A 27,657-nucleotide genomic window follows, 5' to 3' on the forward strand; every position below is an offset into this window, starting at 1 on the left:
TAGATAGATAGATAGATAGATAGATAGATAGGAGATGGATGGATAGATAGATAGATAGATAGATAGATAGATAGATTAGGAGATAGATAGATAGATAGATAGATAGATAGATAGATAGATAGGAGATAGATAAGAGATAGATAGATAGATAGATAGATAGATAGATAGATAGATAGATAGATAGGAGATGGATAGATAGATAGATAGATAGATAGATAGATAGATAGATTAGGAGATAGATAGATAGATAGATAGATAGATAGATAGATAGATAGATAGGAGATAGATAAGAGATAGATAGATAGGAGATAGATAGATAGATAGATAGATAGATAGATAGATAGATAGATAGATAGATAGATAGATAGGAGATAGATAGACAGGTAGATAGATAGATAGGAGATAGAGAGATAGGAGTTAGATAGGAGATAGATAGATAATGGATGGATGGATAGATAGATAGATAGATAGATAGATAGATAGATAGATAGATAGATAGATAGATAGATAGACAGGTAGATAGATAGATAGATAGATAGATAGATAGATAGGAGATAGATAGATAGATAGATAATTGATAGATAGATAGATAGATAGATAGATAGGAGATAGATAGATAGATAGATAGATAGATAGATAGATAGATAGATAGATAGGAGATAGATAATAGATAGGAGATAGATAGATTTTGCTCAGCAGAGTATTACTGGTTTGCTAGTCGCTGGCTCTCTCCTGTCTGATGATATACTATCACTGCTGTCTGGAAAGTTCTGTGATAAGTTATTTCGGCGGAGTTATTTCTCATACTTGACCATTCTGTTCCCTCTGCAGATGTGATTCATATTAGAGATGAGTATAGCGCTGGTTTCCTCTGAGAGCTCGGCTTCTTTGACCGTATTGTAATAAGGTATTTTTGGCCTCTGTTCAGGCACTTTCCTAACCCTCCGTCTCTTTAGGGCGCAGATGAACTAGTTCCAGGCGTAGAAGAATCTCACACACTTTAACTATGTTACAGTAATTAATCAAAGATCATCCTGAGGGTATCCCGCCCTGCTAATGACTACGTACAAAGGGGTGGGGGCACTTATTTATGAAAGGTTGGTTTGAGATTGCCATACATAGCTTGTAACATTGTACAGTTTAATGTGAGTTACACTAATAAACCATATAATAGAGATAGATAGATAGATAGATAGATAGATAGATAGATAGATAGATAGCTGGTGAGGCTTCGTCTGCAGCCTGCTTATTTGGGTCAGGTCATCAGCCCTGGTCTTTATGTCTTCTCTGTGGCCAAATCTTCACTATTGCACAGCTGTATATCTGCATTCCCCACAGTTTGCAGGGAGGGAGACTCCTTCTCCTCCCGTGCTTGCTCTTATGTTCTTGACTCTCTGCAGCCATCACTGGTTCCCGCAGCCAGGGTCACCGCCCCTCTCTGTCTTCTTGGTGCACCCCAGACCGGGGGATACATATCATTCATGGTTCTACTATAATGCCACATTCAGGAATCCCACCAACAAGGAGGCGGCGGCACTTTCTCTTCTTACACAGTCCAGCTGTTATCAAAGAGGCCGGGATTCCCCTTTTTGCTCTCACTTGGGGCCACCATATTAGTGTCCACAGCACAGAGTGGAATGGTTGGGCTCAGTACGTTCACTCCTGACAGATATAAAGTTAAATAATCTAATATCGATTTCATGAAGTCACCACTAGATGGAGCTCTTTCTGAATATAGATTGCACTATGTGCAATAAGCACCCTTCTAAAAGGGATACAAATTTGACGTTCCCTTTAAGTATAAAAAGTAACCCACACGTGTATGAAGCTATATGTGATATTTTAGACTTGTTCGGTGCAGCCAGACCGCCAGCAGTGATCCGCATCTTTACTTTATTCTTTTGGGAACTATTTCTGTCCTGACACGCCGAACAAACCGTCCTCAATCACAAAAACTCATTTTCACGTTGTCAGCGGTGCGGGAGGATTCGCAGTCTACCCTGTGATCCCCTCTCTAGAGGAGACGCAAGTCCCCTGTCCCTGCGCCAATTAATCTTCAGCCACAGCTGGACTCTAGATACCAATTAGAAAACCATGAACCTATAAGACGTTACATGCTAATGAAACCCGCGACAATTCACATCATGAGACAACGCTGGAAGCGCAGCCACGCTCCTACCGAGATAAGTCACATCTGGGTAGAAATATTGTAATTCATATAATTAGTTTGCAATTTATGTCAGATATTTTGCACACAACATTAGCAAGCGTTACGGTTTATGGCACACTATGAATTTAGCGGAGCCCTCCCCCCCATCCAGACCCCGCTACCAAACCAGTCTGTTCATAAGTTGTCCCATGCTTGGGGTGCAGCTGAAATCACACAAAAAAAAATCCTAAACAACAATTGTATCCAGTATAGAGAACAATGCCGACTCCAGACTGATACGTTTTTCTTGCACTGATACTTTGTAGCAAATGATCCTCCCTGTGCCCGGTTTTGGTTCTTTGCATCCGGTTGGGGACCCAAAAAACGGAAACCCAATCTGCTTAAAAAAAGTTACCCCATAGACTATAGTTTCCGCCCAAAAAATGTAGAGAGAAAAGTCCTGCTTGAAAAATGGAAACAAACAATGTATTAGAAAGTCAATGGCGGGGCCCTACTTGGACAACCCCTACCCATATACCGTATTTAGGGTACATGGATATAAAGATCGTCTCCCACTCGGTATTTTGTTGAGAAAACTTGTTTGTAACCAATTTTCCAAAAATTTGAGGTTCGGCCAAACCCCAAATCTTTAGGGTTTGCCACTCACAAATCATTATTGGGTGGGTGTAAGGTGTTGAAAATAAAACTACTTATATCCCCTTTCTATCACTTCATCGATATGTCCCAATTAGGCTGAATTCAGACTTTTTCTTTTTTAGTCAGGATTTTGGCGCAGAAACCGAGTCAAAATCGTGCTAAAAAAAACGCCTCCCATTGAAATCAATGGGAGACGGTCATTTCCTTGGGAGGACATGCTCTTTCTTCAGGCGGATTCAGCTGTGGACATCCGCCTAGTGACACCTCCCTTCCGACTAGGCCCATTAATCTGGGCCTAATCCGGAGTGGAATGCCACGTCTGGATGCCGATGCACTGCACCGACATCCAGGCGTGACTAGCCATTTTTCGGTCCGGAATCTGAGGCGGCCACCATATCAAATTCCGATTATGGTTGAGCCGATCTTGAGATTTCAGGATCGATTTTAAAGTCCGATTTCCGATCATTTTCCAGCCAATCTCGAGCCGATCTTTCCCAATCCCAATCGCTCAACCCTAGTCAATGCTTCTCTATAGGAAAAGTCACTTTTAGGGTTGAGCCAATCTTTCAGATCATTTTCCAGACGATCCCGATCGTGAAATTTGCTCAATCGCCGATCGGGATCCGATCTTTCCCGATCCTGATCGCCCAACCCTATTCCGGACCAAAAAACCCCGTCTGAACTCAGCATTAGAGTACGTGGATGTAAAGAGCGTCCTCCAGTGTCTGGCAGAGTCACATACATTTAGAGATTAGAAAATAGTTTTTTAAAGAATTTTCAAACAATTTTGCATTTGACCAAACCTAAAATTTGGGGGGTTCGCCAGATAATAATCTTTATTAAGTTCGGAGGTCTCTTTAGACCCCAGGATATAATAACCAGAGTCCCAAGGGAGATATGGGGAGAAGACGTAACATAACCTATATATATTATCCTCCGCAGCATCCTTTCTTCTTTCCCACATCTTCTGGCCTCTTCCAACCCCTGGGTCATTGCTGAGGTCTGTGACAAACATGTCATAAAGACAACTACACCCACATGACTCGGCCTTAGCTGTGACCCAGGAGGTCACTGACATCACCCAGTGCGCCAGAAGAGGCTGCAAGAAACCAGGAAAGAAGCCTGGACTGGCGGAGCCCCAGAGAGGTAAGGAAAGGTGACTACAAGTGGAGATTTTTTTTAGCACCTCAATGGGGTCTCTTTTTATCATACTCCAGGATCCAAAAGTAACAAAACTTGTGGAGTGATCCTTTCCCATCACTAGTACTATCTGGTCGTTCGTTTCTTCCAATGGACGCTGTGTAATACTAAACTTGCCCAGCAGTGGCCGCTGCAGAGAACATGATCTGAGCTGATTGCCCTGCCAATCTGGTTTGGTCCATATGGGACTTTTTCTATTAGAAGTGTTATATATAACAGAAACCTCTAATACACAGCAATCCGTGCTCTCGGCTGCACATTTGGATTGCGGCAAGTAATTTGGGAGCCGGGTGCCGCTGCCACCCATACAGCTCTGCTGGTATTGGCTACTGCAAACAAAGCAATTTCTACAACACGTCTGAAAGCAAATTAGTCTGAAAACGATCTCCAAGAGGTTTCGGGGTGAGATTGCGAGGGCAGAAGAGGGCACTGAAGGAACATTAGCGGCTGTTACAGCTCCAGAATACTCGGATACATTGTATCCATCTCCAATGCAAATAAGCTTCCACCATGAGAATCCTGAATGACGGCTCAGATAGTCATCACAATGCGAGAAGCGGCGCCAGGCGAAATCCTCACAGCAAATCCAGGAGTGCCTAGACGGAGGGGCTGTCAGCTCCTATTCACACATGCCCATTACTTCTCCATTCCAGGGGTGAAGTCTATCCTTGAGGTTTAACGGCCGCAAAACAGATATCCTCATGTCAGATTTCTCCCAGGAGCCGTTCATTAGCATTTGTAAGCATATTGTATTGTAATAGACAGAAAAATGGTATCTAACGCATGACAGGGAGCGAAAAGCCAGGGGAAAAGGTTGTTGTTCTCATTTGTGCAGAGGAGGGGCGGGGGGTATAGTCCTAGATTATACAAGAGTCTATAAGATTAGACACTCCTCAATGTGGAAACTGCAACACCAAGAAGGACAGGTCATGGAGTTCTAGAATCCCAAGATGGATAGATATGTAACTGATATGGAAAGGATGGAAAATGGATCAAAATATTCAAAATATCTGGATTTATTCAGTATGGAGAACAAGGGCCATGCATAGAGATATACACCAGTTGCCTTAGGAATTGTGGACCAAAGACATCCTTGATGGGAGATCAGTCCGGAGACAAGGTGGCGTGAGGTTTTCCTGTTGAAAAATGACTCCTGGGGCCCTTTGGAGAAATTTCCGTATCACTGGTTTCCTGACCTCTTAGGGCCCCTGAGATGAAGACTATTGTGTCCGGCTTCTATACATTATTTCCCCCACACTATATTCCTAAGAGTAGGACCAGCGTGATGTTCTTATATGAAGGTCTCTTCATGGCGCTGCCCACGTGGTCTACAGACCATCTATCATTGTGTCTTAGACAATAACAGGACTCGCTGAAGAGGATAGACCTCCATTCCCATCTTACTGTGCACTATGATCAGCAGTGACAGAGATCCATGGAGCACCTATCGCTGGACTACTGTCTCGTAGCCGAATGTCATGCCAACCTTCTGGTTTCTGTTCACACTGTTTTCTGTCCAAGCAGCCCCTTATGACATGGGGCAGCCAAACATGAGTGACTATAGCTCTGAGTTCAGGGGATATTGTCACTCCTTAGGGAGAGACCACCATATAGGTGTGTGGAGACTTATTAAGCCTTTAGCACTCCACTTTGCAAGGAACTATGGGAAGAATATGCAAATCTGTCTTCCATGATGTAATTAAGAAGTCAGTTGCTGCCTCAGTATTGCAAACCAATAGAGGGCGCCCACTAGAATGTGCAAGCCTGTCTTCCCTGATGTAGTTAGGAAGACCGAATTTCAGTGAACCAACCCAATAAAGGCTGCTCCCTTTTGCATCATGCCCGACCTTCCAAGAGGCCTTTATTTTGCAATGACGCTGGGATTATTACCAGGTATAGTCTCTCAATCGAGGACGGCCGTTTCGATGTTATTGCATCTCTTCAGCCCGATGTAGAGAGGACTATAACCTGGTAGAGGTGAGAGGCTTAGACAGGGTTAAGGGGATATTGTCACTCCTTAGGGAGAGACCACCAATCCCAGCATCATTGCAAAACAAAGGCCTCTTGGAAGGTCGGACATGATGCAAAAGGGAGCAGCCTTTATTGGGTTGGTTCACTGAAATCCGGTCTTCCTAACTACATCAGGGAAGACAGGCTTGCACATTCCAGTGAGCGCCCTCTATTGGTTTGCAATACTGAGGCAGCAACTGACTTCTTAATTACATCATGGAAGGCAGATTTGCATATTCCTCCTATAGCTCTGAGGCCACATATGATGCAATAAGTTCTCATCATAGTCTCATAGGCATTATAAAAAGCCCAGGAAAAGGAAATCTCCGTGTTGTGGGGAGAGATTAGACAGATAGGAACAGTCAGAGAGAAAGAGATAGGAAATACAGATACACAGATAATACAGTGTGATAGGAAGGAAAAGAGAAGAAGGTTTAGATTCATTGATAGAGACAGGAGCCTGTAGTCACTCTTTGTCTGTAGGACATGTAGTCAGTGACCGGTCTGCTGTATTAGGGCAGCTGCATCAATCTCAACCACAATTCCCAAAGCCAAAGCCGTCAAATACAATCTACACTGTGTCCGTAACCAAGAACAGATAATATGATCGCACCATATGGTACTTTTTTCTGACATATTTGGCCATATTATTGTCTTGCCAAATCCCAGTGAAGTTATACACCATATATCTGCTTACCCATAGCCATATCTGGTGCTGTCACTTAGACCTCTCCAAGTCAGTGATTGTGATACAGAATCAGTCCTAGGAGCCCGCGGAGGGTCGTACATGATATTTTATAGCAAATTGCACAAAACTGAACCAAATCTTTGGTGCAAACCAGACAAACCCGAAACATATTTTGGAAGGAATCTGCCATTATTAAGCACTTCCTGTATTGTTATAGATTTTATGGTAAGATTTTCTTCCCCCGGGGCCGGTGCGGTGTTTGTTCCGCTTTTCCTCTCTGTTCTACATACTACACAACGCGTTTCCTTTGTTCATCGTGAGTGATGCACTTTTACTTTGTTTGCTATTTTTACACCTGATTCTGGGGTCAGGCTGCGGGAGGATTGGGAGCTGAGCCGTAGATAACAGACGGATCTGACACCCTGACAGGCAGATGTAAATGCTACTTTTTTGTATCGGAGGATTACTGTCTATTGCACCGCAGTGGAGGAGGCTTCTCCTGTGGAGATAACAGAAACCCTTAAAGCTCCAGGAATACAGTAAACGGTATTATTGTGGGGTCCGGCATCAGACAGAGGATTTCAGCCATAACTTTTTACTTTAATGGGGAAATTGCGGAATAACTGGCACGTTTTGTATGTTTGGCCTTACTAGGAGCTGCTCCCTGAAGTGTAACCTCCTGGGCCATCACCTACATTGTGTCTTCTCATCCATTAGAGTGGCCTTAAGGTCTCATCTGGCACCAGGGATAGGGATTGACTGCTAGCTCCGCACTCCCTATAAGTGTGCACATTAGTGTTATGATGCCCGGGCGCTTACCCTTGGTGCATTCAGGTAGGGTTAAGGAAAGGGGTGCTAGGCAAGGGTCCCTGGATCCTGTTAGACAAGGGTCCCTGGATCCCGTTAGACAAGGGACCCTGGATCCCGTTAGACAAGGGTCCCTGAATCCCGTTAGACAAGGGTCCCTGGATCCCGTTAGACAAGGGTCCCTGGATCCCGTTAGACAAGGGACCCTGGATCCCGTTAGACAAGGGTCCCTGGATCCCATTAGACAAGGGACCCTGTTTCCCGTTAGACAAGGGTCCCTGGATCCTTTCCACCTTCTCCTGCCTCTTTAGGTTACAACAGCCGGAGCGTCTTCTACCTTGATCCTTGCAGCAGCTCTGTTGGGATGGACAGAAGAGGGAGGGGGAAGAAGTGCAGAAAGCTGGATCTTCTGTGCTTACTAAAACTTCAGCCCACTACTGGGAAGTGACATCTCTACAGGAGAAGTAAGGATGTGTAATTTGTATGCAATTTCTATGTGTATGCAATGTGCATGTATGTGTAATGTGAATGTATGTGTGTGTAATGTGCATGTGTGTGTGTAAGGCTTCATTCACATCTACGTTGGAGTCCATAACAGACTATGTTGCGGATTCTGCTGAAAATCAACGGAAAGTAAAGTCCTGCATGAAGGACTTGTCTCTCTGCCAGTTTAATACTATGGGGTCCGCAGATGTCTGCAGGTAACTGCTGTTTTAGCGGGCGGTCTTTCTGTCATTCATGTCCCACAGCAGATACAAATGCTGGAGAGCACAACGCACATGTGAACCTAGAGTAATATGTGTAATGTATGTGCAATGTGTATGTATTTCTGTAATAATTGTGTGTAATATGTATAACTATATGTGCATAGCTCCCAACTGTCCTGGATCTGCCAGGACAGTCCCGATTTTACACTGCTGATCCGCCGTCCTAGATAGCTTACAGTTTGTCCCACTATGCCCCTGAAGTTCTGCTAAGACCCTGAAGTCCCACTATGCCCATGAAGTGTGTTGCTGTTAACATACTTTGTTAGGGTAGGGTAAAGGCTGAATGGTAGGGTAAAGGTAGATGCAAAATCCTCGTCGGCTAAAGGACCTTTGATAGTCATGACCATGTGATCGGACTCTTCTGGGGTGGAGCTATTCTGGATACAACAGGGCAGTGCGGTGTTACACAAAAAGAGAAGCGAAGAGACAGCATGTGTGAGAAAGAGGAGAAACTGGGAGAAGATGGAGGGGGACATTAAACTGGTGGTAGATGGAGGGGGCAATTAAACTGGAGCAGATGAAGGGGAGCATTAATCTGGTGACAGATGAAGGAGGGACATTAAATTGGGGCAACTGTAGGAGAACGTTAAACTATGTGGGGTAGCTGGAGGGGGACATTTCTACCTCTTGTTTCCCCCAGTTTAATGTCCCGCTCCAACTACTCCCTCTGTTTAATGCCCCCCTCCAGCTGCCCCAGTTTAATGTTCTCCTCTACTTTACGCAAGCTTAAACTGGGGCACAAGAAGAGCGATTTAATACTGTGGGGCAATTGAAGGGGAACATTATATGGCGGGCACATATAATGTTAGGATGACTGGGCAGAGGTACATGGAAAAAATAGAAGAGAATGGGCGGAGTCAATGTAGAAGTGGGTGGAGCTAAATTTGCACCACATATTTTGTCCCTCTTTCTGTCCTTTGAAAGTTGGGAGGTATGTATGTGTGTACTGTGTGTACGCATTTGTGTAATGTGTGTAACTATATGTGTGCACAGTGTGTATGTATATACGTATATGTAATGTTTGTAACTACATATGTGTGCAGTGTTTATGTAAATATGTATATGTAATGTGTATGCATATATTTCTGTGTGTTTGCAGTGTGTATGTATTGGTATATGTGTGCATTGTGTGTAACTATATGTGTGCACATTTGTGCATTAGTTTATTACGTGTGTTTTATGTATATTTTTATATTCTCATACTTCACCATTTTCTGGATTTGCAGCACATTGTGCATTATTTGTCCAGTCACATTCTGGGCTCCCTGACTGATCCTTGGCAGACTTGGTTGTATTCAATGGTTTCCGCATCAGTCATTTGACAGATCTGTCGCTTCCATATTAGCATTGATCGACTCCTAATAACAGCAGAGCAATGGAAATAAAAATGCACCGACGTGAACCTTACGCTTAGCAGCGATGAGACGATGTAACAACATTCTGGGACACAATTTTGCCAAAAAGTCTATTGGAAAATTGTAGAACATTTCAGGAGTCTCTCAACAAGCGATGCTGTCCATGCACTGGTCACATGGGGTAATATGGCGCGGGCCCCCCTACGAGCAGGCCATAGAAGGACTAGATATTGGGAATATACACAGCACAGACAATGATGTCTCCCATAGACCTGAGTGAGGTATCCGGAGGCGGGGAGGGGTATAATCGCTGTCATTTGGATAAGCCACTTGTACGGTTTTCTTGCAGCGCTATTCATGGAGAGATTGTGCAGGAGGCGACAAAGAGTCTGAAATTGATTTTTTTCTTCCCTCCTTGTAAACACTCACATATCAGTTTTATCCTCCTTCTCCAGGAGTCACTCTTATTGTCGTGTAGTATAGGAACATCGAAAATATCACAGCGGCGACGGATCAGGGAGAACATTCTGCTTTTCTTTCATTTGCTGCAGCAGAGGAAACACATACGAGGGTGGAGGGGTCCGGGGATCATTGACTCCTATAGGGAAACACATGTCTTGTCCAATCCAACATGTCTGAGTATAATACATCCTGCAAGAAGGTGACCAGTCATTATAGACCCCGGCGGTTATGTCTTTGTCTGACATAGTCAAGGGCAGGGAATACAACTGCACTTGGGCTCCGGGGCCTGGGGTGGGGGCTCCTCAATGACCGATACAGAGATAATACACACAGTGATGTCACAGTACAGAGATAATACACACAGTGATGTCACAGTACAGGGATAATACACACAGTGATGTCACAGTACAGGGATAATACACACAGTGATGTCACAGTACAGAGATAATACACACAGTGATGTCATAGTGCAGGATAATACACACAGTGATGTCACAGTACAGAGATAATACACACAGTGATGTCACAGTGCAGGATAATACACACAGTGATGTCACAGTACAGAGATAATATACACAGTGATGTCACAGTACAGGATAATACACACAGTGATGTCACAGTACAGAGATAATACACACAGTGATGTCACAGTACAGGGTAATACACACAGTGATGTCACAGTACAGAGATAATACACACAGTGATGTCACAGTACAGAGATAATACACACAGTGATGTCACAGTACAGGAATAATATACACAGTGATGTCACAGTACAGAGATAATACACACAGTGATGTCACAATACAGGGATAATATACACAGTGATGTCACAGTACAGAGATAATACACACAGTGATGTCACAGTACAGGGATAATATACACAGTGATGTCACAGTACAGGGGTAATACACAGTGATGTCACAGTACAGGAATAATACACACAGTGATTTCACAGTACAGGGATAATACACACAGTGATGTCACAGTACAGGATAATACACACAGTGATGTCACAGTACAGAGATAATACACATAGTGATGTCACAGTACAGGATAATACACACAGTGATGTCACAGTACAGAGATAATACACACAGTGATGTCACAGTACAGAGATAATACACACAGTGATGTCACAGTACAGAGATAATACACACAGTGATGTCACAGTACAGGATAATACACACAGTGATGTCACAGTACAGGATAATACACACAGTGATGTCACAGTACAGGATAATACACACAGTGATGTCACAGTACAGAGATAATACACACAGTGATGTCACAGTACAGAGATAATACACACAGTGATGTCACAGTACAGAGATAATACACACAGTGATGTCACAGTACAGGGATAATACAGTGATGTCACAGTACAGAGATAATACACACAGTGGTGTCACAGTACAGGGATAATACACACAGTGATGTCACAGTACAGAGATAATAGACACAGTGATGTCACAGTACAGGGATAATACACACAGTGATGTCACAGTACAGGGATAATACACACAGTGATGTCACAATACAGGGATAATACACACAGTGATGTCACAGTACAGGATAATAATACACACAGTGATGTCACAGTACAGGGATAATACACACAGTGATGTCACAATACAGGGATAATACACACAGTGATGTTGGGTACAGACAGAGACAACCATTCAGTTCCACAGTGAAACTTATGATGGACCGCATAGATAGCACAACAACCACATAGGAAGAAACCTTTGCTCCCCCCTCCCACAGCATGTACATACAGAAGCTGCAGCTGCTGCCCCCTCCTCCCCCTCCACTAGTCACTGCTTTACCTCAGATGGATGTTTTGGTGACATTAGTCTTCAGCAGGGGGATAAGGGAGATGTTTCTTCCCTGTGATGAGATATATTACAATGTTTCATTCCTTGGCTGTCACTTTGCAGCCTCCTTCTCACAAGGTTGCAGTTGTCTCCACAGGTGATATACGGACCCTCGTAGATTCTGCCTCTGACGTTTCTAGGACAAGGTTTTCTCTCCAGATAATGGTTTTCTGTCCGGTAGTGAGCGCTGCTGAGAATCCTGTCTGTCTTAGACAGTAACACGCGTGTAGAACCAGTCATTGCCGTGTCGGCACGCGCCTCTACCTCTGGCCTCCTCTATAATTATATCTTTTGTAAAACTTTTCACTCGGTGCCATAATTTATGTGACGGAAATTTTTGCATTGAGTAAAGTTCCCATCAGCGCCCGTCATACGCCCACCCACACAATGCAGGGTATAATGGGTGACCTTAACCCTCTGTGCCCAACGCGCCGGCGCCAATACAACATACATCAGGGCAGCCGCCACGACATCTCGACAGATGCCTGCGCCAACAAACCTCTGGGGTCTTTTTACTCCAGAGCCGCCATATGCTGTTCCTTTCAGTAAATGGGACATTAGCGTTATTCTACTTTTTACCGTCTTCATATTTTCAGTTCTAATTGACTGATACTCCAGTCACATCCAAAGCTGCAAGCAGAATTGCATTCCTTGGCTTACCTAGAACACCTTAATTGTATATTTTTTCATAGCGTACAGTGTTATACATCCACACCGAACCACCAGAGGGCAGCATTTCAATTATAGATCTTTGAAGAGGAGAGGAAAGCGGCAAGAATTCTCTGTGCAGCTTTAGGTGTGTTTGTAGTAGAACACAAAGTTTCTCGATATTTGTGCAGATTTTTAATAAAGAAAATATAAACTTCTGGCATTTTAAGGGTGTATGGTTCACTTACATAGTCAATGCAATTGATCCAAAAATCCAAGATACAGTTATCTTCATGAGAAAAGCCTTTAAGGGTGGGTTCACCCTTAAAGGGTTCTTAAGCACAGCCCCGTATCATATCCTCCTGGGTAATGCTTCCATCTTATGTAAATAATACTGCCATACTTGTCAGATACCATACAGTGCACATATAATACTGTCATATTCATAGTGTCCTATAGTGAGAAGATATCAATAGAATACAGTGACTACTTAAAGGGGTATTCCTACCTTAGACTATTACGCATATACATAAAATATGTTCCAAATGTCTGAGAATACAGGTATGCTATAATCCACTATGTACCGTACATTGGGGGAAGTCATCATTCGCGCTACATCTGGTATATGGGATGATATTGGGGTGCACATTTGGCACCACAGGTGTGTCTCAAGCCTCGATTCAGGCCTCACTTGCCACCTTCTGCCCCGGCCCAGGCGATTTACTAAAACTCACACCAGTTTCCTGGCATGAGTTTTCTTTCAAGTAGCTCCTGGTCTCCAAATTGCTCGGCCTCCTCCAGCCCCTTTGGATTTGCCACGTACAAAACACCAAAGGACACAAGTGATGATAAACTCCCCGGAGAACCCCTTTAAAAGGAATGGGTAATACAGAGCATAGACTAATATTTCCCGCTGGATCCGCTTTTTGAGTTGTATTTTCAAGCTGTACCTGATCCCCAAATCACTCGGCCTCCTCCAGCCCTTTGGGGTCGCCACATACAAAACCCCAAAGGACATAAGTGATGATAGACTTCCCAGAGAATCCCCTTAAAAAGAATGGGCAATACAAAGCAAAGGCTAATATTTCACACCGGATCCCCTTTTGACTGCATCAAAAACCTGCACGTGTGATTCCAGCCATAGAGACTGCTGCTGTAAACTGCTGCAAATCACAGCAATAAAGTGAGCGACGAGCAATGGCGCGGCTTGAAACAAGAAAGACCAGTCTGGATGATTAAAGGGTATTTCTGGGTTATTGATAGTGATGAGCAATACTCATAGGATAGGTCATCAATATCGGATAGGCGGCGGTGTAATACCCCGCGCGTCCATCGATCAGCTTATATCGGGAGCCGCAAGACTAGCACGGTGTACGGAGGTGGAAGCAGACAAGTTATAATTGCATATGTGAGACTAGACGCAGAGATCGTGACCCCCATCATTGCCCTCAGCCGGGGGGCGAGCACTTCGGCAGGCGGCGGTCAGTTCACGCTGCTCTCTGCTTGATATTCGCCACGGTTAATACAAGGTTTTCTGTGATTTTCTGAGAATCGTCTCCTCCGTTCTTCCTTCCCCGCTGATCTCCGTTGCACTTAGCAACCGAAGTGCATTGTTTTCAGAAAATCCGTCTATAATAATGTGCGACGGGTAAACGTCGAGACGCGTTAACCCATTATTGCACGCACCGAGTTATTAATTAACCCTTTACAGTCTTGCACAAATTTTGTATTCTGGGCATCTATATTTTGCAGATCGGCCGGCCTTACCAGTTAGCTGTGTACAATAAGGCGCGACTTTCTGGATGGACGGACTTAACCCATTCTTTACCCTCGCCTATCTTATGGTTAACGTAGCTGTTAACCCTTCATAAAACAACAAGGAAGCCCTTCCCCAGGGGGGAGTCCATTGGTTTAATACCATTCAGTGGTTGATGGAGCTGTAACCAATGGAGGGGGTCGCAAAAAGCGGACCCCTCTGTGACCTCATGGGACAAATTAAGAGATAAGATGACCAGACTACCTCTATATACTATATATACTCCATATACTACAACTGCCATCGGGCCCCTGGAAATAGAGGGCCCATTCCATGCTGGATGCAACCCATTTTGCATTGCAACCTGTGCAAGACATGGTGCCAATATCCGACTGGGACCCCATTTTACTCCTTGCTACGAAGCCCCTTCACTTCTCCGATTACCCCGAGACTGAACGATACTGTAGTAATATAATCCATCGTATACGGCCATAAAACGGGGAATAAATCATAAGATTATAATTACATTTATTAGCCAATTTCCATGCATTCCCGGAGTCCTCATTAGACTTCACCTTATAGCTGCACATATATCAATATATTAACAATTTATAACATAGTAATACTCCTTAACCCGTTAATATCCAGGCCATATTGGCTAGCCAGGACGCCGTCCATTAGATACAATACAAGTCTCTATCTGCACCCGCTCTATACTCTGTGCACTCTCTAATCTCACAGAACAGATATTTTGTGGCAGCGTCTTCTTAAGGAGCCTCCCAGGAGACGTCCCTGCAGCTAGAAGAGGCGCTGGATTTGGAAGCAGCACCTGGTAGAAATTTTATGCCTAAATAAATATGCATGTATAATAATAGAGAGATCCAGAATCAAAAGGTAATTGAGATAATGGGTAGTAAGACCAGGAAAAGAGAAGGAAGACATGAAAGATGTAGAGAAGGAGATAGGAGACACATAAGACACATAATCTTACATAAGACAACGTCACATGGGAGAACTGGGTCCAGGGTTTACATGATCAGGGTCTGCCCCGAACTATCTGAGGTTCCCGAGTCTGCCCAGACCTATCTAAGATCCCAGAGTCTAGATGATCAACTTCTACCCAGACCTATCTAAGATCCCAGGGTCTAGATGATCAACTTCTACCCAGACCTATCTAAGATCCCAGAGTCTAGATGATCAGGGTCTGCCCAGACCAATCTGAAGTTCCCGGGTCTGCCCAGGCCTATCTAATGTCCCAGGGTCTAGATGCACAATGTCTGCCTAGACCTAATCTAAGGTTCCTGAGTCTTCCCTGTGATCTCTCCCACTAATATCCAGGTTTGCACTCTCAATCTTTCCTGTCTTTCAACTTTTTGAGGTTCAAGATCTATTCACTGTTGGAATTATTATGTCCTGAATTATTCTTCGGGATAAATATCTACCAACATTGTTTAGCAATTCTGACATTTCCATATATCTGATGCTTTACATTCACCCTTGGACATGACAGTATCTCCATAGATTTCAATTCTGATCATGTCAAAGACTCATCTCCTCCTGGGCCACCCATCAAGGTCCTTCTATATAAGCATATCTCCTGCATCATTTGTAGTATATGTCTAATATGGTCCTTCTATGGACTTATCTCCGGTATCACCTCTGTAGCCCTTCGATAGACCTATCTCCTCTATGGTCCTTCTATAGATCTATCTCTGGTATCATCTATTTGGTTCTCTATAGATTTATCTCAGGTATCACCTCTATGGTCCTTTATAGATCTATCTCCTCTATCACCTCTATGGTCCTTCTATAGACTTATATCCAGTATCACCTCTATGGTCCTCTATAGACCTATCTTCTCTATGGTCCTTCCATAGACCTATCTCCTCTATCACCTCTATGGTCCTTCCATAGACCTTATCTCCTATATCACATGGTCCTTCTGTGGAGCCCCCTGTGTCCCTCTATGATGGTCTTCTACACCCTCACTCACATTCTTCCACCCCTTCTGTGCCCCCCTCCCCATTTTTATAATATCACAGCCTATAAAATCCTGACTTCTGCCCCCCTTCGTTCCTCCTCACCTCTCACCAAACCAAACTTTCTTCGCCATTTTACTCTCCTCCTTGGCTACTCTGCGGTAATTGAGAAGCCACAGCTTCCATCCAGGTAATATCACACGGTGTCCTCTGTGCCTTTACATAGGACTGCCTGTAAGGCTACCCCCTCCTCCCAGCCCAGAGAGCTAGCATGCTGCACACACAAAGGGAGAGCCGGTTGAGCTCTGCTACATGCCTGACACCGCAGCACCTCTCCATTGACTGCCTGTGATACCTCAGCTCTTCCACTACACTGCCTGAGCCTTCGCCTCTGAGCTGGATGCATTGGTGTAGAAATTGAGAGCATCTTCTCGCTTGCAGCTGTCTCCTCTCCATGTGCCATACCTACCTCCCACCGCTGTCCCATTTTCCTGTGCTCAGGTCTCTGCTGGGATCTCTCCTCTCTGCCCCTCCTCTTGCATCTCTTAAGCCCCCCCATTGTATGATGTCTTCTCATTGCATGCCTGTCTGGCCAGCTCCCAGCACTCTCCTCCTCCTCCAGTCACTTCCCTAGAGTTGGATTCCAGGAGCTGTCCTCAGCACCATGCGGCTTCTCTACAAATAACAGCCCAGGTAAGAGGCAGATGATGCCTGATCCCCCCCAGCCTGCCTGCCTGCTAACTTCCATCCCCTCTACAAGTGCAATGCAACCTTGTTAACCCTTCCCCTGCTGCACCAGCCGGCAACTTCCAGCTCTTCTCAATTGTCGGGGATTGTAACCTTTTGTGTAGTCGGAGTAGTCGGGCTGCTACTGCTGATGGATCTTGGTTTATTGTAGATTATTGAGTGTCAGGTTATTGTCATGTATATGTAGGGGACCCCTCAGTATAAGTAGAGTTGTATATAGTATATACCCCTCCCCCCATGATGTGTAATTAGGGCTGACTGCTATCACCCTCATTTCCTAGTCCCACATCCAGGGCAGGAAACATAATTAGTCTTTATAAGCCAATTTCCCTTCAGATTTCACTGGAGCTTTGTGAGGCAGGAATCTATTATGTTGTGTGGATTCTGCTATTAACTCCCTGTCTGCTGGGCTTCATCTATAGGGAAGAATGGGAGTTGTAGTCCTCCTGCTGTATACTGTCTTATACTGTAGTGAGGGGGCACTAGAAGGAATCACTACCGGACACTTAAAGGAGACTGTTCTGTCTGCAGGCAGGAGCTGAGGAGATTGTATATGGTGTACTATCTGCAGGTAGTATGTAATATAGCAGGAGGAGGACAGGTTGTATATAGTGTCCTATCTGCAGATAGTAGGTTATAGAGCAGGAGAAGCAGTACAGGTTGTATATAGTGTCCAATGTGTAGACATCATGGTATAGAGCAGAACAGGTTGTATATAGTGTCCTATCTGCAGGTAGTAGGTTATAGAGCAGGAGGAGCAGAACAGGTTGTATATAGTGTCCTATCTGCAGGTAGTATTTAATATAGCAGGAGCAGAACAGGTTGTATATAGTGTCCTATCTGCAGGTAGTATGTAATATAGCAGGAGGAGGACAGGTTGTATATAGTGTCCTATCTGCAGGTAGTATGATATAGAGCAGGAGGAGCAGTACAGGTTGTATATAGTGTCCAATGTGTACATATCATGGTATAGAGCAGAACAGGTTGTATATAGTGTCCTATCTGCAGGTAGTAGGTTATAGAGCAGGAGGAGCAGAACAGGTTGTATATAGTGTCCAATGTGTAGACATCATGGTATAGAGCAGAACAGGTTGTATATAGTGTCCTATCTGCAAGTAGTATGTTATAGAGCAGGAGGAGCAGTACACGTTGTATAGAGTACCCAATGTGTAGACATCATGGTATAGAGCAGAATGGGTTGTATATAGTGTCCTATCTGTAGGCAGTATGATATAGAGCAGGATGAGCAGTACAGATTGTAAAGAGTGTCCAATGTGTAGACATCATGTTATGGAGCAGAATTGATTGCATATAAGTGTATGGGTGATAATTCAGTACAACCTGTTTTTTATCCATTGACATCTCTGCCTATTCTTTGCTGAGACGCCCAGTGGTCGGCTTCTATCAGTCACTGACAGCCTATGCTGTATAAGTTTGCTTTCAGAGATAGTTGTCAATCACTAATAGGACCGCCCCCTGGACTCCTAAGCTAAAAATGAGCAAAGAAATAAATACATAACACAGTATACCGAATCTTATATTAAATATTATAGCATATATTCTATTATATCCTCCTGCTCTATAACATCCCGCCTGTAGATATTACCTGTGACCACTTCCCTTTAATAAGATGGTTTTGCTCCTGTGTCCTGGGGATTTAAAGCAATGTTTTATATATTTATAGTGCAGGAGGGATAAACTAGACGAGGAGCAATAGTAATAATGGAGAGGATGGTAATATCATGGCAAGGTCCTGAGACTAACCCGATATGTGATACTTCTATCTATCTATCTATCTATCTATCTATCTATCTATCTATCTATCTCCTATCTATCTATCTATCTATCTATCTCCTATCTATCTATCTATCTATCTATCTATCTATCTATCTATCTATCTCCTATCTATCTATCTCCTATCTATCTATCTATCTATCTATCTATCTATCTATCTATCTATCTATCTATCATCATCTATCTATCTCCTATCTATCTATCTATCTATCTATCTATCCCCTATCTATCTATATATCTATCTATCATCTATCTATCTATCTATCTATCTATCTATCTCCTATCTATCTATCTATCTATCTATCTATCTATCTATCTATCTATCTATCTGCTATCTATCTATCTATCTCCTATCTATCTATCTATCTATCTCCTATCTATCTATCTATCTATCTATCTCCTATCTATCTATCTATCTATCTATCTATCTATCTATCTCCTATCTATCTATCTATCTATCTATCTATCTCCTATCTATCTATCTATCTATCTATCTATCTATCTATCTATCTCCTATCTATCTATCTATCTATCTATCTATCTGCTATCTATCTATCATCTATCTATCTATCTATCTATCTATCTATCATCTATCTATCTATCTATCTATCTATCTATCTATCTCCTATCTATCTATCTATCTATCTATCTATCTCCTATCTATCTATCTATCTATCTCCTATCTATCTATCTATCTATCTATCTATCTATCTATCTATCTCCTATCTATCTATCTATCTATCTATCTATCTATCTATCTATCTCCTATCTATCTATCTATCTATCTATCTATCTATCTCCTATCTATCTATCTATCTATCTATCTCCTATCTATCTATCTATCTATCTATCTATCTATCTATCTATCTATCTCCTATCTATCTATCTATCTATCTATCTCCTATCTATCTATCTATCTATCTATCTATCTCTACAAATCTGTATCTGACATTTATACCATATACAGTATATTTCGTCCTAAATACTATACAATGTTACATGTCTTAAAGGGAAGTTTCATCTTAAACTAATTTCTGACACGTTACATTTAAAGTCTATCTTTGCCTTTAAGAAGCTGATACATTGTACACATGCAGCATATCTCTAATACTAATATGCAATTCCCTAATATACAATGAATCGGAGATTTCATTCTGGAGCTGCTGCTGGGAAACCAATTTCCACGAGTTAACAAACTATTGCTTGTGCTTCAGTTCACGGTGGTCTGCGTTGCGTCTATGGAGATTGGAAGGACGATGTGAGAGAACTGTATAATATCAGATGCTGTATCTACTGGGGGTACATTGAGAATATTCCACTGACTCCCCATGTGTGCACCCCCCCATCCTCCAACCTCAATGATCAAGATGGCGGCCACACACATTAGATAATAAGTAAACTCGCCACTACTGAACATATACGTTCTGTCTATGGGGAAGGCGGGGCTTTATCAATTAGGCTCCTCCTCCTTCTGGAATTGGAAGCTCATTTTTCCCACTTGACCATATTTTGCTGCAAATTTTGCAGTATTTTTCCACCTCCCATTCAGTTCAATGGGAGCTATCAGGCGGTGTCCACCTGAAGATCAAGTATGACGCTTATTACCTATAGAAACAATCCAGCCTCTGTCTCCCATTGAAATCATTGGAGGTTGGTAGTAGGCGGATAATGGAGGGGATTTTGAAGCAGAATCTACCTCAATCAAATTCAGCACCAAATTCTGTCATGTGAATATACCCTTAGCCATTGAGGAGTATTTGGTCAGAAGTGGTCACCGGGGAGCAGCTCATTGAAAAGACGGACAATCCCTTTAAGCCAATGTCGGTTCTGTCCCAGGTTCAGCAGTCCTGTAGGGTCTCAGTCCCATAATAAATGCCAAGTCCTAAAATAACTACCCCACCCCATAATAACTACCCTGCCCCATAATAACTACCCCACCCCATAATAACTACCCCGCCCCATAATAACTACCCTGCCCCATAATAACTACCCCACCCCATAATAACTACCCCACCCCATAATAACTACTCCGCCCCATAATAACTACCCCGCCCCATAATAACTACCCTGCCCCATAATAACTACCCCACCCCATAATAACTACCCCACCCCATAATAACTACCCCACCCCATAATAACTACCTTGTCCCATAATAACTACCCCACCCCATAATAACTACCATGCCCCATAATAACTACCCTGCCCCATAATAACTACCCCACCCCATAATAACTACCATGCCCCATAATAACTACCCCACCCCATAATAACTACCCCGCCCCATAATAACTACCTTGTCCCATAATAACTACCTAGCCCTATAATAACTACCCCACCCCATAACTACCCTGCCCTATAATAACTACTCCACCCCATAATAACTACCCTGCCCCATAATAACTACCCTGCCCCATAATAACTACCCCACCCCATAATAACTACCCTGCACCATAATAACTACCTAGCCCTATAATAACTACCCTGCCCCATAATAACTACCCCACCCCATAATAACTACCCCACCCCATGATAACTACCCCACCCCATAATAACTACCCTGCCCTATAATAACTACCCCACCCCATTATTAACTACCCCGCCCCATAATAACTACCCCACCCCATCATAACTACCCTTCCCTATAATAACTACCCCACCCCATAATAACTACCCTGCCTCATAATAACTCCCCCGCCCCATAATAACTACCCTGCCCCATAATAACTACCCCGCCCCATAATAACTACCTAGCCCCATAATAACTACCCCGCCCCATAATAACTACCCCACCCCATAATAACTACCCTGCCCCATAATAACTACCTAGTCCCATAATAACTACCCCACCCCATAATAACTACCCCGCCCCATAATAACTACCTTGTCCCATAATAACTACCCCTCCATATAATAACTACCCCACCCCATAATAACTACCCCGCCCCATAATAACTACCCCGCCCCATAATAACTACCTTGTCCCATAATAACTACCTAGCCCCATAATAACTACCCCACCCCATAATAACTACCCCACCTCAATATTATCTACCCTGCCCCATAATAACTACCTAGCCCTATAATAACTACCCCACCCCATAATAACTACCCTGCCCTATAATAACTACCTAGCCCTATAATAACTACCCTGCCCCATAATAACTACCCCACCCCATAATAACTACCCCGCCCTATAATAACTACCCCGCCCTATAATAACTACCCTACCCCATAATAACTACCCCGCCCCATAATAACTACCCTGCCCTATAATAACTACCCTGCCCCATAATAACTACCCTGCCCTATAATAACTACCCCGCCCCATAATAACTACCCTGCCCCATAATAACTACCCCGCCCTATAATAACTACCCAGCCCCATAATAACTACCCCGCCCTATAACAACTACCCCACCCCAATATTAACTACCCCGCTCCGTAATAACTACCCTGCCCTATAATAACTACCCCGCCAAATAACTACCCCACCCCATAATAACTACCCCACCCCATAATAACTACCCCACCCCATAATAACTACTCCATCCCATAATAATTGCCCTGCCCCATAATAACTACCCCACCCCATAACAACTACCCCGCCCCACATCCCTGGTGGCTTTCTACCCTCTTACACCCACATTTCCCAGTCTCTTTGTTCGCTGCCCTCCAGAATTTTCTGACTTTCATGAAACATACAAGGCACAAACGCTTTGATTTCCAATTTTTCAGTTTCGCTTTTTATAATCTTTTTCCGACGCGGCGCCGACATAAGACGCCATTCCTTTTACTTTGTGGCATTGAAAGCTTGTGTGAGGTTAGCAATGTTCAGCTCAAAAAGCGAGGTGCGCGTCTCCTGGTGGAACAGTAATAGGAAGAGCAAAGTCCAGAATAAAAATTCCGCAACCAACACCACACTGTTGGCTATATAGGCGAGGAACGAATACTTGTCCGCCATGGTGATGTCGCCTCGACTCGCGCACTGTCGTGCCTGGAGGGAAAGAAAAATGACGGAAATACGATTGTTATATAATACCGATTATATAACGTGTGATGATGTCATAGCTCAGCGGATTGCAACTATCTACAAGACTGTTGAAAATATCACAGGTGAAAAATACCCAAAATGGCGCGGTTACCACATATGGCGTGTATGGTATGGTCTATACATACATATGGCGGTATATTTTTGGACCTAATTTGGCCGCTTTTCTACATCAGTTTGTAACTTTAGCAAATTCATCTGTCAGTCTCTTACCTTCAAGGAGAAAAAGAGGGCCACAAGGCCGAGGGGCGGACAGAAGCAAATGGAACTGATGAGGGAGAGGGTTAAGTAGTCACAGGGAGGGGTGGCCGTTTGGGTGAGGGTCCGCTTCTCGTCCAATAGACTGACTGTACTGAATGACTTCTGTGACGGGGGGCACTCAGGGCAAAATTGACATGGAGAGGGGTTATTCATCGCCATTCTGTCTCCCCCTGTAGGTATCAGTAGGTTAAAATGGTCGGTGACCCCCCCGGGTATCTGTAGTCACAGGAGCCCTGGCGGTTTCTTGTGCGGTCTGTTATAACCTGTGCAGGCGGTTGAAGCTCATGCAGGGTCAGGCGGTCACTGATACTGGAATATAGAAAACTGACTATCCAGCTGATACCCCCAGCCCCTTTATATGGGGCAACTCAGCAGCAGGGGCTTGTAGTCAGGTAGTCAAGAGGAGGGGGAAAAGCTAAAATACTAAATGACTATGATATATGGGGTGAAACTCCATTGCTGCAACCTATGCAATTGCTTAGGTAGAAGCGACCTAATATCTAGAGTTGAGATGTTATCGAACCTATTCTTAAAGGGATACCCTGATTTTGCAAAAGCAATGACATATAGCTATGATATGCATGACTGCAGGTCCAATACCGATCCTGGAAATCAAGGGGCCGCAGCACTTATACCCTGGAGCATAGGGAATGGGTCGGCTATTGTTTACTTTACAGGTGGGGGGGGGAGGTCCTGGGAAAAACTTAGTTCATCACCTTCCTCCTGAGGTTTGCTGGGGGTCCCTTATATCTTAGTGATATGCTAGTTGGAATACCCAAATCGAACATGACCAGGTGATGACTAGGTTATGACCCCGTTCATTGACAGCAAACAGAGATCTTGAAAATGGTAAAATTTCGTTATATAATGACGTAAGACTGGACAAGTCCTTTAAGGCCTAACAACGACTGTAGGGTATGGATAGGACTCGCTGCAGACTTGAAGGATTGGTTGGGGGGGATAAAAAGAAAACACAATTTTAGGGCAAAGGGAATCTCAGTGTCCTCTATATGTCCGTGTCATGTAAAATTGCACTATAATATATATATATAAGCTTTCCCCCCCACCCCACCCCCCGCGTGCGCATGCAGTACTCTGCGCCATTTCCGTAACTGCTGGCGGGATTTCCATGGCTATATAATAAGCTCATTAGGAATAGCAGGAGACGCCATCACGTTTCTTATTACACCGCAGAAGCCGTAATAGACAAAATGGAAACGTTTTATTCGGCTGTTGTGACATGAGGGAGTCGCGGGGACGGCGGGACGCACATCTCCTGCGAGTCTTTGATGTCTGAATTATGATGCGGTGCTTATTTGCTCGTGTAAACATTGCCGAGCGCTGCAAAAAGAGGAGGACGACAAAATAAGACTCATTCATAAAACACAACATCTGGGGTAAACTTAAAAGGAACTGGTCCCGGAAGGCGCCCCTTTAAATTAGAGCATGGAACAGATGTCTTCATAGAAGTGTAGTAGAGGGCGCTATTGTAGTCACAAGTAAAGGTTAAGTCATGGCTTAAAGGGACATTACACCTATAGAACAGCCTACTAGGAAATTAGAGAATGGGTGGGGCTGAATAAAGAGGCGGGGCTTGGTATGCCTGATCATTTTTACATATAGAGCAGCAGAGGAAGGTTTCTGATCCAGCAGGCTGCCTCCATTACTCACGGTGCTAGGAGTAAGGTTTCTGATCCAGAAGCTGCCTCCATTATACACAGTTCTAGGAGGAAGGTTTCTGATCCAGCAAGCTCCTCCATTACACACAGTGCTAGGAGGAAGGTTTCTGATCCAGCAAGCTACTCCATTACACATGGTGCTAGGAGGAAGGTTTTTGATCCAGCAGGCTGCCTCCATTACACACAGTGCTAGGAGGAAGGTTTCTGTTCAGCAGGCTGCCCCCATTGCACACGGTGCTAGGAGGAAGGTTTCTGATCCAGCAAGTATTACACACACTGCTAGGAGGAAGGTTTCTGATCCAGCAAGCTACTCCATTACAAATAGTTCTAGGAGGAAGGTTTCTGATCCAGCAAGCTCCTCCATTACACACAGTGCTAGGAGGAAGGTTTCTGATCCAGCAGGCTGCCTCCATTACACACGGTGCTAGAAGGAAGGGTTCTGATCCAGCAAGTATTACACACACTGCTAGGAGGAAGGTTTCTCATCCAGCAAGCTACTCCATTACACATGGTGCTAGGAGGAAGGTTTTTTATCCAGCAGGCTGCCTCCATTACACATGGTGCTAGGAGGAAGGTTTCTGTTACAGCAGGCTGCCCCCATTGCACACGGTGCTAGGAGGAAGGTTTCTGATCCAGCAAGCTACCTCCCTAACCACTACTTTATTACTGGAGTGGGCGGTGAGGGAGGCCTAATGTCTACCCAATCCGTATATCACATCCTTATACTATGTTATGTATATACATAGCTACATACTCAAACATGATCCAGGCTCTCCAGAGAAGCCGCCATTTCCTGTCGCCACCGCCCCCCTCCCCCCCGGGTCTTTGTTCTGTGCAGTAATTCATTAATATTGGGAATCATTATTCCTCTATTCTGCTCCTTCCTCGTCGGGAACGCGGCTTTATAAGAATTATGAATCACTGCCTTATCCACACGAGTTGCATTAGCCAGGGGCGAAAAACAATGTCACATATCCAGAAATTAGTCAGCGCAGGCCACGAACAGCGAGAGATCGTTCTTATAGATTCAACAGTCACGGAGCTATCGGCTGACAACCCGAGACCAAGAAAACCTTCCGGTGTGATTTATGGCAAGGCGCAACTTTCTATTAGGAACGGAAACGCATAGAAATGGATTTATGGGTGTTGTGGTACTACAACTATCAGCAGGTACAGCAAACCTTCACGGATTGGTTCATTATACAGTAGCCCCTCCCACAATATAGCAATTTAGGCTGATTAATTTAAGCGGGGGCGTATACCTATAACAACAACATGTATAAGATTGCCCAGGAAAGGGAAATGAGAGATATTTTGACCTTGGGAATTTTCATTCTTATAGATTTTTCCCTTGGTAGATAACAGAAGTGCGGACAGGTCAGCCCCTCCCCCACCGCACCATCCCCTTCATCTTATTCTACATCTGCGAGTCAATATATCTCTCTTGAGGCAATCTACTTATTCATCTAACGCAACGTACCCTGACATTTCGGGAAGACTTCTCATAAATCTGCTGCCTATCATTCTCTGTCACATTACCAAGACATCAGCTTATCATATCAGGTGATTGATCAGCCCGAAAGACGGATATAAGATGGAGACAGCGAACTGCACATTTACATGTAGGCCATTCATCTCCTAAGTCACAGAAAGATCTGCCCGGTGATTATCACTGACAAGTAGAATCTACAGCGCCATGTGTGAGCAATTCAGGAGATAAAGTATAGTACCGCCATACAGAGCAATTATATGATAGGGAGCGGTATTATAGCAGTTATATTCTTGTACACTGGAGCAGTATTATAGTAGTTGTATTCTTGTACATAGGAATAGTATTATAGTAGTTATATTCTTGTACACTGGAGCAGTATTATAGTAGTTGTATTCTTGTACATAGGAATAGTATTATAGTAGTTATATTCTTGTACATAGGAGTAGTATTATAGTAGTTATATTCTTGTACATAGGAGCAGTATTATAGTAGTTATATTCTTATACATAGGAGGTAGTATTATAGTAGTTATATTCTTGTACATGGGGCAGTATTATAGTAGTTATATTCTTGTACATAGGAGTAGTATTATAGTAGTTATATTCTTGTACATAGGAGGTAGTATTGTAGTAGTTATATTCTTGTACATGGGGCAGTATTATAGTAGTTATATTCTTGTACATAGGAGTAGTATTGTAGTAGTTATATTCTTGTACATGGGGCAGTATTATAGTAGTTATATTCTTGTACATAGGAGTAGTATTATAGTAGTTATATTCTTGTACATAGGAGCAGTATTATAGTAGTTATATTCTTGTACATAGGAGTAGTATTATAGTAGTTATATTCTTGTACATAGGAGCAGTATTATAGTAGTTATATTCTTGTACATAGGATTAGTATTATAGTAGTTATATTCTTGTACATAGGAGGCAGTATTATAGTAGTTATATTCTTGTACATAGGAGCAGTATTATAGAAGTTATATTCTTGTACATGGGGGCAGTATTATAGTAGTTATATTCTTGTACATAGGAGTAGTATTATAGTAGCTATATTCTTGTACATGGGGGCAGTGTTATATAGGATTGAGCCGATCTTCAGATTTCAGGATTGACTTCAAAATCCGATTTGCGATCATTTTCCAGCCAATCCCGATCATGAAATTTGCTCGATCGCCGATCAGAATCCGATCTTTTCCGATCCCGATCGCTCAACCCTAGTGTTATATGAATAGGTCACACCTGTTGCACCCTATAGAGCAGTATATATAATGTATA

The 27,657-nt window shown here is 43.4% G+C and overlaps 1 protein-coding gene across 1 annotated transcript in view; it reads left to right on the top strand.

The window, feature by feature from the left end:
- Positions 1 to 16,454: 16,454 nt before the first annotated feature.
- The window catches only part of LOC142209006 (G protein-activated inward rectifier potassium channel 2-like), a 67,595-nt gene continuing 56,392 nt past the window's right edge, over positions 16,455 to 27,657 (top strand). The window contains exon 1 of the mRNA XM_075277936.1: positions 16,455 to 16,545. The gene's annotated coding sequence lies outside the window, so the exon portion shown is untranslated. The remainder of the gene's footprint in view (positions 16,546 to 27,657) is intronic.

Source organism: Leptodactylus fuscus, chromosome 6 (assembly GCF_031893055.1).
Source record: "Leptodactylus fuscus isolate aLepFus1 chromosome 6, aLepFus1.hap2, whole genome shotgun sequence".
NCBI classification, from domain to species: domain Eukaryota; kingdom Metazoa; phylum Chordata; class Amphibia; order Anura; family Leptodactylidae; genus Leptodactylus; species Leptodactylus fuscus.